The 14,324-nt window shown below is 34.9% G+C and overlaps 1 non-coding gene across 1 annotated transcript; it reads left to right on the forward strand.

Moving 5' to 3' along the window:
* The first annotated feature begins 7,694 nt into the window (after positions 1-7,694).
* On the forward strand, positions 7,695-7,766 carry TRNAT-UGU (transfer RNA threonine (anticodon UGU)). Its single transcript has one exon. It is a non-coding gene; the product is annotated as a tRNA-Thr (tRNA).
* The last annotated feature ends 6,558 nt before the right edge of the window (positions 7,767-14,324 follow it).

The raw sequence follows: 14,324 nt of genomic DNA on the forward strand, positions 1-14,324 counted from the left end.
TATCATCCATTGTCTTATCTCTTAATATAACTAACTAAAATGAAAACCAAAAAAATGATTTTTGGATTAATTGTCCTATTAATGTAAAACATCACATGTTTGAGACACAACAAAAATATATAATTTTAAAAACAAATAATACAAAAATCAAGTTAAAACAAAAAATGTGCACATATTTATTTTTAAAATTTATCATTTATTTTGTGGTTAGAAACAAAAAAAACAAGGATGACAATATCCATAAGATTACGGACAAGGAGATTTAAAGAGCATTTGTTAAAGTCAAGAATATAGATTTATAGGAGATAAAAATTCACGAAACATACTCACATATTTTTTATTTTTAAATATTTATATTATGTATGATACAATTATTGATATTATTATGCACAAAAACTTTGAAAGTCCGACCAAAAACACCAAAGATATAGGGGAAAATGCAAAAAATAGCCAAAAACATGCTAAAAAGCACTGAGAAAACCATGGATGTTTAATAATTAATTATGCTCCATAATAATGGAAAAGTTGACAAGAAGTTTCAGCCTTCTATCTTAAATAGGAGCTGAGTAAATCACATTTTGTCTTTGTCTAATACGGACGGACGGACATATGAAATTATAGAGTAGCTTTGGTACAAAAAAAGAGGAACATTAAGCGCAAAAGAAGCGCAGCAATAACAATTTGGAAATATTTTTAAACTAAACAGAAAAAAGTTATTTATCGCATCGTATAAAATAACCAGTTTAGTTAGATCCGAGGGCCCGATGGGAACCCCAGGTACACGGAGCCAGGGGCAACCAAAAACGACTAGGAGCTGGAGCATTGAAGCAGATCTTAGGAGGTTAGAATGGTCATGAGGAAAGGGTGAAATTCTTGCCAAGGACAGGAGGTCATGGAGGAAAAGAATAGCAGTTTTCTCTAGACTAAATAGTCAAATAATATAGATTATTAAAGATAAGCCAAGCTTAAATATTTAATTCATATTTCAATATTTCACATTAATTGCAAAGTTTCTGCGATTTTGAAGGTATCACTTAAAAACCTCTGTAAGTTCAATAAAAACAAGGATTATTGCGCTTTTGTCAGGGAAAGAAGGTACAATATTGTTATTTTATACTGTCACTAGCGGCTTCGAAGGAAAAATAGGTACCTACGCAAGAAAGAAAAAAATAAAGAAAAAAATTGGGGGTGGGGATTTTTTTATTTTTGGGGGGGTTAGGGGTGTCCCACCCCCCAAGAAAATAGCCTAAAACCACCACAGGACCAGTAGGTATATTCCCTGAAGAGTAGAATCCGATCGGTTTAGTGGTTACCGAGATCTTAAGGGACAGACAGACGGACAGACAGACATCGTTCTACTTTGTATTATAGATTGTCTATGTGTCTAAACCAATACTGGATTGTACTAGATGCACATAAGTCACAGGAATCTTCACTAAAAATTTCAGCTGTCCATCTTTAATAGCAGCTGAGAAAATCACATTTCTATTTTATATTACAGATTTACAGACAGACAAAGTATTTTATAGAGTAGCTTCACTACTAAAAGGGTTTTATACTATTGTAAATGATCCTCCTTGTTTCTTTTATTCTCTGAGAAGAACATATGTAATTTATCTTATACTGTCATTGTCTATGTGTCTAAACCAATACTGGGATGTTCATACATTGCAACTTAACAAAGCCAATTTTATATATTCACCATGGAAGACGACCACAAGCATAATAAATAAAGTTTGCACCATGCCACTTAGAATATATGCCAAGAGGTTTCGTTGAATGTAGGCCTGTCTTAACCAATATGAAGATGTTTTTATATTGGATTATTTCTATAACAAAATTATTATGAACAAGGATGACAACATCCATAAAAGCGAAGCACTGAAACGATAGGACAAACGGACATTAACACTTGTATAGTGTCATAACTGAATAATCATAATATAAATGTATAAGAGTCAAAGCAAAATTGTAAGTAAATTTGTTGAAAAACTGCTTGATTCAGGATAATGTTTATGGACATACTTACATTTTTAGGACTTGATTATAGAGTTGCTTAGCTTATTAAATTATACTTTGTTGTCCCAGGAATTAATATACCAAAATTCAGATCAATCGGATGATTAGATCACATAAAAATTTGTTGTTAAAAAAGTAAAAAAATGAACATGTTTAAAATGGACGTACGGACATTTAGGTGATGATTATAGAGTTGCTACGCTTTCTAAATCGTACCTAACTACTAAAGGAATCACCATGCAAAATTTGAAATCGAGAGGACAATTCTAACATGCCAAAATTAACGAAAAAAGCTATCCGTTACGGACGTACGGACGGACGGACGGACGTACGGACGGACCGACCCTAATTATAGAAAAGCTTCGCTTTTAAAAATGGAATTCAAAGGAAATGGAAAACTATTATTATCAAGCAACTAAATGAACTGCAAAATCTATACACATAAAAACAATAATAGAATGAGTAAAAAAGGTGTTCGAAAACAAGACTGGCATAATCAAGTAAAAAATGTAGGTGTGTATTTTGAGTATTTTAGTCGCTTGATACTACTAGTTTTGCATTTCCTTTATATTGGGATTTTTTTATGAGGGGGGGGGGGGGAGGATATCCCAAGCCCCATGAAAACCCCCGAAAAGCTATATATTCAGAAAGTTGAGGTATTGATTAGGTTTTATTATGGCAAGATAGGTTAGGTGATTAAAATGAAACATGTTCTTGATGAATATAGAAAACATGTTTTGAAAAACAAAATATGTTAAAATAAAGAGAAAGCAATGCATTTTTAAAATGCACAAAAGACTTACAAATTAAGCAAGAGGTTTAATGAAATAAAACATGTTTTAAAATTTAATGTTTGGAATAACAAAACATGTTGTATACTTTTTTGGTTGTTTTGATAATAATGCAAGAATCATTGACGCAAGACTTGGTAGGCAGACAGTATCAGGGACCTGAAGATGTAAGACAATGGCCGATAAGTTGCTGAACATCCTAATTATGATACACAAAATCACCCATTCTCTAGATTAGATTATTGTTTTAAAAGTTTGGACAATACTAGTTTGGAACCAATCAATCAAAAGTACCCAAAGTTTTTGAGAGAATAACATATCCTGGTTATAAAACATTGGGTGTAATTTTAAGTCCAATGATACCCTTCGCCCTGAGTCAATATATACTTTTTTTTAGTAGCGAAGCTACTCTATAATTCACTATGTCCGTCCGTCCTTCTGTCCGTCCGTCCGTCTGTCCGTCCGTAATTAATAAATTGGGGGAAACGTGATTTCTCGTCTCCTATAAAAGATAGAGAGACAACATTCCCACCTTTAAGGTGCACAATTAACTATAAAACATCAATGTTGGTCGGACTGCTTTTTAGCAGGTTTTAGGCTATTTTTATATTTTTCACATTTTTACCCATATCTTTGGTGTTTATGGTCCAATTTTCGAAATTTTTTCAGTTAACTATATTAACCCATTAGTGCCGAACCGGGCATTAAAACCCGGTTCCGAAAAATGAAAAAAAAAACGGTTTCCGGCTTCATAATTGCATCATTCTCAGTATGAATCCCCCCTCTACTACCCTGGCTTTCATTTCCCCCTGGAGCAGGCAGTTTAGCTTACTTCCGTTTGCTGGTATAGCTCAACAAAATTTGAAAATCATGAAAATTCAAAATACCCCTTCTAACTTTTTTGTTTTTATAGTAAAGTTGCTGATTTTTTTCGTGAAATCTAATGTTTATTGACAAGTACATCTATTTGTGAATTCTTTTTATTCAAATTATCATTTTTTATATGATTTTTTTATCGTTTTTTTACGCCCTATTATGACCCGGTTCGGCTTGGCCATAAATACCCGACAGTTTTAATTACCGGTTTTTATTACCCGGTTTTAACTTTTCAACCAATAAAAATAACAGTTTACATCATTAGTAAGGGTTTGAGCCACCCTAATAACCCTAGTAATCTCTATATGTGTCACCCAATAGTTTTATGCTCGTTTTCTGATATGTAACACCCAAATTTTATATGTTCTTTTTTTGTAGTGTGTGTCTTTTAAACCGGGTTTTTTTAACCGAAAAGGGTGGTACCTATAGCCAAAACACTAAATTTGAAATAAATCGCTTCGTATATTACTTGTAGTTCTATAGATTACATGAGGTTGTGTAGTTTTCAATTACGGATCGTATCAAAGTTCATCTCACTTTGGGCGTTCAAAAATTACATTTTTCAATTTTTGGTCGAAAAAACCGTGTTTTTACTACAAAACCGGGTTTTAATGCCCGGGGAAACCGCCCAAAACGGGTCATAATGCCTGGTTGGTATTTATGGCCAGGCCGAACCGGGTTTTTTTGCAACTTTCCTGTGCACGCCACTAGAGCAAAACAAAAAAAATGGAATTCCGTTTTTACCATTATAAAGCTTCCCTGAGATTTTCAGCTCGATCGGCCCATAAAAGTGGCGCTCGGCACTAATGGGTTAAAATTAAATTTCTGGCGTTTTAAGAAAAGAAAAAATGACGGCCAAACTGCCTTTTAGCAGGTTTTTGGCTATTTTTATATGTTTGACATATTTCCTCATATCTTTGGTATTTTTGGTCCAATTTTAAAACTTTTTTGCATTAACAGTTTCAAAATATTTTTTCCCATTGTTATGTGCATCTAGTATGTAATTTACTTTAACCGTCTTCATCATACAAAATAAAACAAGGTTTTGTGTTTATTTTCTCCAATAAATCTATACTTGATTTTAACAAATACACTTTAAATCTACTTCTACGTATTCCCATCCACAATTTTTGTGCTTCGCTACTTATGGATGTTGTCATCCTTGTTTTATATATTACACATTTACATAATGTATTTAAAGAAATAGGTACTTTATAAAAGAATTACCAGCAACGTCCAAAGAGGCCTCTAGGGGCACTTAAAAAGGGGGGAGTTGAATTTTACAACCCAATACTTTATTTTACATTAAAAAAGAAAAGTAATAAAAATTAAGGGGTGGGGTATTTTTGGGGGAGGGGTGGACAACCCCCCTTTTTAATCTTAACTAAAAAATAAATGAAAATATTTTTTTGGGGCGAGGGGGGGTTTTTTACTAGAGGCGAATTCTCTTGCCCTCCCCCAAAATAGTTATAAACCTTCCCAGGATCTATGAGAAGCAACCCTGTAAAGGAGAACCATATTGGTTCAGCGATTATTGAGATCCTTCGGTAAGAACATACACACAAACACACAGAAAGACATTCTGTTACTTTATAACGCCCAATTTTGAATATTTAGTTTTAAAAAATTGATGCTGTACGTATTGGTGCAAAAAATGGGGACAAATTTCAAATTGTTTTGGCGTGTGACGTCATACCCCCATCTCTTTTCTAGGGGGTTTCTTTCCTCCTTCCCTTTTCTTTCCCCTCACTTGTGACGTAAATAAACAGCCCCGTCAAATCAATTTAAAAATTGTCCCCATTTTTTGCACCAATACGTACAGCATCTAAAAAATTGAACCTATGAAAATTTTTTTGTAAGAACCATATTGTTTGAGTGGATAGTGAGATAAATCGACAGACACAAAAACAGATAGACAGAGGGACATCCTGTTACTTGTAAATAGTGATGATTAAATTTTTCTTCGTTCCATAGCTAAATTCATACTTTTCAAGATTAAATTCATAAACTTTTACTGATAAAATCAATATTGATTTTTTATTGCGCTGAATCATATATATTTGAAACTTTAATATCTCTTTCTATAGAATCAATTATTTGATTTATTAAGAATCGTATATTAAAAATTTTGCTCTTATTCTATATCAAAACTAGCAGCTACGTTGATGTTGAAGAGGGGGGTGTTGAATTTTATAACCTATTTTTTTTATTTTAGATTTTAAAAAAAAGTAAGAACCTTTATTTCTGGAGGGAGGGGGTGGTAATTTTTTGCTAAGGGCGATTTCTCTTGGGAGGGTGGTGGTACCCTACCCCAAAATAGGTAAAAACCTTTCGAGGACCTATGAGAAGCTATCCTGTCAAGAAGAACCAAATCGGTTCAGCGGTTATCGAGATCCTTCAGTACAAACATACATGTAGATAAACAGAAAGACAGATAGACATCCTGTTACTTTATTATAAGCAGGGTTCGGAAGCCGCAGCCGCAGCCTCAGCCTCAGCCACCATCAGCCGCGCGGCTTACGAGAAGCCTCAAAATCAGCCGCGCGGCTTCCTCAGCCACCCAATAAGCCTCAGCCTTAGTCGCAGCCGCGCGGCTTAAAGAAAACATAAGCCACTGTAAGCCTCAGCCGCATTCAGCCACTGTAAGCCTCAGCCACTGTAAGCCTCAGCCACAAAACTCCAATTCAGCCACATTAAGCCTCAGCCGCACTAAGCCTCATTCAGCCAACGCCCCTCTAAGCCTCAGCCGCAATCAGCCGCGCGGCTTATAGTTGGGAAAGCCTCAGCCACACTCAGCCGCGCGGCTGTTAATAATTTGAAGCCGCAGCCGCACTCAGCCGCGCGGCTTCAAGAAAGCCTCAGCCGCAGCTGCAAAGTTATGATTATGCCGCAGCCGCAGCCGCGCGGCTTGATATTTGTAAGCCGCAGCCTCAGCCGCAGCTTAATTTTTTTAATTCAGCCGCAGCTTTGACACAGCCGCGCGGCTGAGATATTGTAAGCCCCAGCCGCAGCCGCAGGTGCTAAATTAGTACAAGCCTCAGCCGTCAATTCAGCCGCGGGGCTTAATTTTCATTTAATTTTGTCTGTCTGAAGCTTAAGATCTCAGCAACCACTGAACTGACAATGTTGTCCTTCTCAGGAATCCTTTTACTAAAGTAACAGGATGTCTGTGTGTCTGTGTATCTGTGTGTCTGTACCGAAGGATCTCTCTAACCGCTGAACCGATCGGGTTCTCCTTAACAGGGTAGCTTCTCATAGGTCCTGGGAAGGTTTATAACTATTTTTTGGGGGGTGGGACACCCCCAACCCCCCAAAAAAATTTAAAATCCCCCCCCCTCAAAAAAGAAAATTTTTTTTAAATTTTTTAAACTAAAATTAAAAATGAGGGGGGAGGCCCCCCCCCCTAAAAAAAAAATTCCCCCCCCCCAAAAAAAATTTTTTTTTTACTTTTCTTTAAAAATTTAAAATAAGAAATTGGGTTATTAAATTTGACTCTCTCTCTTCCTCAAGTGCCCCCTAAAGGCCTCTAGGGGCGTAGCCGCTAGTTATATATATATTGACATTGGATGGTTTTGAGCTAATTTTGGGGTGGGGGTCAGACATTTCCATCGCCCAAAAATAATTTTTTTAAATGTTATACTTTTAAATTTTTTTATATTCTTTTATAAAAATTTTATCTTAAGTTTTTTTTAAAATTACAACATAGAAACTACCATCTCGAACAACTACAAAAAGTTTGAACCTGTAATGTAAGAGCTCTAGTGGCGCAATCAGTTAGCGCACGGTTCTTCTACACTGTTATGCCGGGGTTATAAGTTCGAATTTCACCAGGAGCAATACGTTTTTGAACGTTGATACTTATGAATATTATTGAATACTATTTATAGGGTAACTGCCCTACTGACGTTTGCCTAATTTTATTGTTTTTAAAAGATACAAATTTTTCAGAATTTACTTAATATTCACTATGAATTTGCATTATCTTAAATTTTTTTTCTTGTACAAGTGGCCTATTTAGCTCAATGGTAGAGCACTCGTCTTGTAAACTAGGGACCGTGAGTTCAAACCTCACAGGGGGCAATCAATTTTTGTGATACTCAAGTTATATAGTAGCTTCTCTATTATTTTTCCGTTTAGGTACGCAATACTTGTTCTATATAATTAAGATTCTCCTACTTAGATATTTCTTCAATTTTAAATGTATTTAATACTTTGTGGTTGATGAGAGACACTAAAAAAGTTATGCAAAAAAAAAGATTTATACATATTTCATTTTTCATAGTATTTTTAAATTAATGAAAATAATTAAATTAAGATTTGAGTAGGGGGGAGGGTGTGTGTGTGTGTTTATTTTGAACACAAATTATCCTAATATGTTTTCTAACAAAAAAAATTTAAACAGCGATGTATTTTACTTTTTAAAGTTGGTTAAAAAAGGTCTGTAAAATGCAATAAATTGTCCTGTATAATATGCAAAAAAATCTACATAATCTTTATGTACTCGATAGATTGAAATAGTTAAATGATTATCATATATCATCCGATTTTGTTTATTTTACAAAGATGCTTACTAAAATTGATTTTATTTTCGAAACTGCAATTATTATAAAAAAAATGTTTCTTTATCTTTATCATTATGTTATACAATTTCTGAATTTATAAGCAATACATGAATCGATATATTATTACTTTGATGTTGTCCATATTTTCATGTACTCTGATAAAGAAATAATCTCAGCTGGCTAAAATAACAATAACCCCCATACACCCCCTTTAATCCATCTCTCCCCTCTTATGGGATATATAAATGAACTGGCCAATAAATGAGGTCCATAATTTTATTAACAAATTTTCTTTTTTTTTAATATATCCACATATTCTATTATATAAAGTGGTAATGTGAAGCTTCTTATTGATCCAGGGAAAGTTTATAATTTTTTTGGGGAAATGTATAAAGTATGGAGAGTTATTTTGTCTGTAGATTAAGAATTCGATAACTACTGAACTAATGTAAACTTTTTAAATTGCCTTTTCCAAGTTTTTGAATTTTTTAAAAAACTAAAATTAAAACTGGTGGGTGCTCAACCAAACTCCCCCCTATTTTCCCATAAAAAAATAATAAAAGTCACCGTTCATCCCCCCAAATTTTTTTTTCTTCTGGGATTCGAACCCGGATGATAGATGGTTCAAAGCTGTTACCGTACCAAAAAGCTATCAGAGCTCCAATATTTCAAAATGAAAATTTGTCTTATTTTTAGATCATTAAGTATTATGATGTCTGTTTGTTTGTCTGTCTATATGTTTGTACTACAGGATCTCGCTAACTACTAAACCGATATGGTGCTCCTATTCAGGGTAGTTTCTTATAGGTACTGGGAAGGTTTACAACTATTTTGGGGGAGGGTACCATCACACTACCAGAAAAAAATTGCCTTAGAAAAAAAATTAAACATCACCCCAAAATTAAAAATGTGATTTACTCGCCCTGGCCCTCCCCACCCAATAAAAATCACCCTACCCCCCAAAAAATTATTTTAATTCAGTTCTTCTTTTTCCAGTACCTATTGTTTAGTATTTTTTGTAATAACTTCATAATTACATTGTCATTAAGATTATGTGACATAAAAAGTTAGTCATAAAAATTATACCCATGAATAATTGTAATAAAAATCACTTTTGTAAAGAAACATTTTTCATAAGAGGTAAGTTTTTATGACAAATACATTTATTGCAAGTGTACATATGATAAGCATTTTAAAGACGATTATTTTTAAGACAAATTTAACCTGCGTACCATGGCTCAACATGTAGCGCATCTGCTTGTCATCATGGAGGTAATAGGTTCGAATCTTGGCCAGACACTGCGCGAAAACTGAAGACGTTAAATGGTTCCTACTGCAGCTATGCCAGGTATGCAACATGTAAAGTTAGAGTATGATTTCCTTGGCTCGTAAACAGGCGTAACTCATTACCATAGGACTTTCTGGCAGGTAGTTGGTTGCTGGATAGATGTCACTTAAATTGGAAAGAATTGGTTCCCCTTAATTATCCAAGGTTCAACAAGAAGCGCATCTGCTTGTCATCAGGGAGGTAATAGGTTCGAATCTCGGCCAGACACTGCGTTATAACTGAAGACATTAAATGGTTCCTACTGCTGCTATGGCAGGTGTGCAACATGTAAAGTTGGAGTAGGAGGATTTCCTTGGCTCATAAACAGGCGTAACTCATTACCATAAAACTTTCAGGCAGGTAGTTCAATAAAAAAAGTTGGTTGCTGGATAGATGTCACTTAAACTAATACAGAAAAGGAAAGAATTGGTTCCCCAAGGTTCAACAAGTAGCGCATCTGCTTGTCATCAGGGATGTAATAGGTTCGAATCTCGCGCAGACACTGCGTTATAACTGAAGACATTAAATGGTTCCTAGGTGCTAGGTGTGCAACATGAACAGGCGCAAAGGAAAGATATAATTCCCCTTAGTTATCCAGGGTTGTTGGACCTTGAGTTAATGTCATAGAAACCCTCGACCGTGGCTCAACATGTAGCGCATCGGCTCGTCGTCTGGGAGTTGATAGGCTTTGTACTGCATCATAACTAAAGATGTTGAAATAAATTCCTACTGCTAAAAAACTTGTATAAAACTTTGGGTACCAGTATAAAACTTTGGGTATCAGAATAAATTTTTGTCTATTAGTATAAAACTTTGGGTACCAGTATAAAACTTTGGGTACCAGAATAAATTTTTGGCTATTAGTATAAAATTTTGGGTACCAGTATAAAACTTTGGGTACCAGTATAAAACTTTGGGTACCAATATAAAATTTGGGTACCAGTATAAAACTTTGGGTACTCGTATAAAACTTAAGGTACCAGTATAAAACTTTGGGTACCAATATTAAAACAAAATTTTAGGTATTAGTATAAAATTTTGGGTACCAGTATAAAACTTTGGGTACCAGTATAAAACTTTGGGTACCAGTATAAAATTTGGGTACCAGTATAAAATTTGGGTAACTGTATAAAACTTTGGGTACCAGTATAAAACTTTGGGTACCAGTATAAAATTTGGGTACCTGTATAAAACTTTGGGTACCAGTAAAAAACTTTGGGTACCAGTATAAATTTTTAGTACCAGTATAAAACTTTTGGTACCAGTTTAAAACTTTGGGTACCAGTATAAAACTTTGGGTACCAGTATAAAACTTTGGGTTCTAGTATAAAACTTTGGGTACCAGAATAAAATTTGAGTACTAGTCTAAAACTTTGGGTACCTGTATAAAAACTTTGGGTACCAGTATAAAACTTTGAGTACTAGTATAAAACTTTGGGTACTAGAATAAAACTTTGGATACCAGAATAAAATTTGAGTAATAGTATATAATTTTGGGTACTAGTATAAAACTTTGGGTACCAGTATAAAACTTTGGGTACCAGTATAAAATTTTGGGTACTAGTATAAAACTTTGGGTACCAGTATAAAACTTTGGGTACCAGAATAAAACTTTGGGTACCAGTATAAAATTTTGGGTACCAGTATAAAACTTTGGGTACCAGTATAAAACTTTGTGTACCAGTATAAAACTTTGGTAACCAGTAAAATTTGGGTACCAGTATAAAACTTTGGGTTCTAGTCTAAAACTTTGGGTACCATTATAAAACTTTGGGTTCCAGACTAAAACTTTGGGTACCAGTATAAAACTTTGAGTACCAGTATAAAACTTTGGGTACTAGAATAAAACTTTGGGTACCAGTATAAAATTTGGGTACTAATTCTGAATCAAACATTTGAAAAAATCCTGCTGTCCTCCCCCCTCTTCCCTCCACTCTTATTCTCACAACCCCTAACCACCCTCAACTCTCCAAAAAATGTCCTAGAATGCATTTAAAAAATCCAATTTAGCCGAAGCCTCAGCTGCAAAGCTTATTTTATAATCAGCCATAAGATCAGCCGCAAGGCTTAATATTGTATTAAGCCGCAGCCGCATTCAGCTGCGCGGCTGAATTTAATTCAGCCACAGCCTCAGCCGCACGGCTTTCAGTAAGCCGCAGCCTCAGAATCAGCCGCGAGGCTTAATTATGTTATCAGCCACTCTCAGCCTCAGCCTCACTCAGCCGCGCGGCTTAATTTTCCAATCAGCCACTGTAAGCCGCAGCCGCTATGAGCCGCGCGGCTTTCAGTAAGCCGCAGCCTCAGCCACAAATCCTTCAGCCACTGTAAGCCTCAGCCACCCTCAGCCACTGTAAGCCTCAGCCGCTCGAAGCCTCAGCCACAAAATTCCAATTCAGCCACTGTAAGCCTCAGCCACCCCAATTCTTATTAAGCCTCAGCCGCATTCAGCCGCAGCCACTCTCAGCCGCACTAAGCCTCAGCCACTCTCAGCCTCAGCCACTTCCATAACTTTAAGCAGCCGCAGCCGCAGCCGCAGCCGCAAATTAGGATTCAGCCGCAGCCGCAGCCGCGCGGCTGATAGCGCGGCTTCCGAACCCTGATTATAAGGATGATTCAATATATCTCAGCACCTATTTATTACAGAAATAAATATGTAAACATCTAAAATGCTTACATATATTACATAGATATTACTAATTAGATAGATAAATGTAAAAACCTCCGCTATTATAAAAAAAAACTTTTTTGTCACTTTTACTTTAATCAATAAAAATAACATATAAATATTTTATTTCTTAAATATAAAAATTAAAAATTGAGAATGAAAACAAAGTTTGTCTGCTTTTTTTTGAAGATAGAAAGCTTGTAGATGTACTTTCCTTTTCTTTCACTGTAGGTCTCATTTAACAAGGAGGACAGCGTCCATTAAGGTAAAACAGCTCTTATTAATACTTTAGGCATGTTAGAATTGTCCTACAGATTTCTAACTTTGCATGATAATTCCTGTAACAGTTAGAAATTGTAGACGAATAATGTGAGTTTACAGCAGTTTTTCAGTCCATATAAAAAGAAAAAGAATTTGCAATAAATAAAAGCATTTTTGCCTTTTGAAGCATGACCGATAGTTCGATGGACCAAGTAATCAAATTGCTATATGTTCATTGGTACTGGAAATCACGAAAAAAATCACGAAACCTATACGTGTTTTAGCTGTCGTTGGGGGTCAACACATAGTAGACTTGACGACCTTTACATATGCCCCCAAAATATAATTTTAGATTTATTTTGCTTGTTGGTTATACCTTATTCCTGAAATCCTTATAATAGAGTAACAGGATGTTTGTGTGTTTGTCTGTGTGTGTGTTTGTGTGTTGTATGTTTGTACCGAAGGATCTCGCTAACCGCTGAACCGATCGGGTTCTCCTTAACAGGGTAGCTTTTGATAGGTCCCGGGAAGGTTTATAACTATTTTGGGGGAGGGTAACACCACCCTCCCTAGAAAGGAATTGACAAAAATATAAAAAATAAAAAAACGCTGCCCTGCGGACATTTTTGCAATTAGCTATCAGAAAAAAGAAATATTTTTGGAAATAGCTGGTTTTAAAATAGATTGAAAGAAACAATTTTACGTGTCCCTAGAGGCTTCTAGTGGCGTAGCCTCTAGTGAATAATAAAGAAGCTTCGCTACTAACAAATATTATTTTGGGGTATAAAATATGTAAGCTAGAGTATAATCTATCCTGGTAAAACCATGATAATAAAATTTTCTAATTATTTTTTATCCTCCTCTTAACGGGCCAGGAATAGTGAACATTTTGATTCTCTCAAAAGTTTGTAAGAAACCTGAAGTGGATTCTTAAAAAAAATTAGGGTCGCTGCTCGCTGGGGAGGCAAAACTGTTTTTGTAAAAAAATTCTCCAAAATCGCTATTAAAAAATTTTAAAATCAAACAAATCTTATGTTAATAAACCTTTTAGATTTTATTTAATTTTTTAGATTTATATGCGATTTTGAAGGATTATTCACAAAAAAAAATTGCCTCGCCAGCGAGCAGTGACCCTAATTTGTTTTTTAAAGAATCCACCTTTAGATGATCAATACTGGAACCTATAACTTACTGACACGTAATCTTTTGCTATTCTTATATTTAAGTAGTTTTATCAACTTTTATTAATGCTTGTTTAAATATTTTTGGTTCTTTACCTGAACACAGTAATAGTGTCTGACTGATTATGACGTAACAAAAAAAATTAGCCAATGAGAGGCCACTATAAATTTTACCAATGGTCAATAACGGCCTCTCATTGGCTATTTTTTTTTTGTTACGTCATAACCAGTCAGACACTATTACTGTGTTCTCTTTACCTGGATGACCTAATCTACTATTGTCTGCACAGAAAATAACTAAATGTAAGCAAACACAAATATATAAATCCTTCTGTACGTGGGGAAGTCGCTCAAAAATCATAATTATCTATCTCTTTTTCAAGGGGTTTCTTTCCCACGTCTCATCTCATCTCATCTTTTTTTTGATTTGTATGACGCCACGTGTCCGATTTTTGAGCGACTTTCTCCCCATACATCCTTCTTCTTTGGTTTAATGTTCATCGAAAATTGAAACACCAAAAATCTTTTTTATAAACCCAGTATCCATTTTTACCTGTTTTGGTAATTTTGCAAGAAGGATTAGTCATTTTTATAGGTGTGCATTTGTTTCTGCAAATTTTCACAGTAGTTTTTAAAGGTTAT

The sequence above is a fragment of the Acartia tonsa genome, chromosome 13, assembly GCF_053477335.1.
Source record: "Acartia tonsa isolate MP-2025a chromosome 13, ASM5347733v1, whole genome shotgun sequence".
Taxonomy (NCBI): Eukaryota; Metazoa; Arthropoda; class Copepoda; order Calanoida; family Acartiidae; genus Acartia; species Acartia tonsa.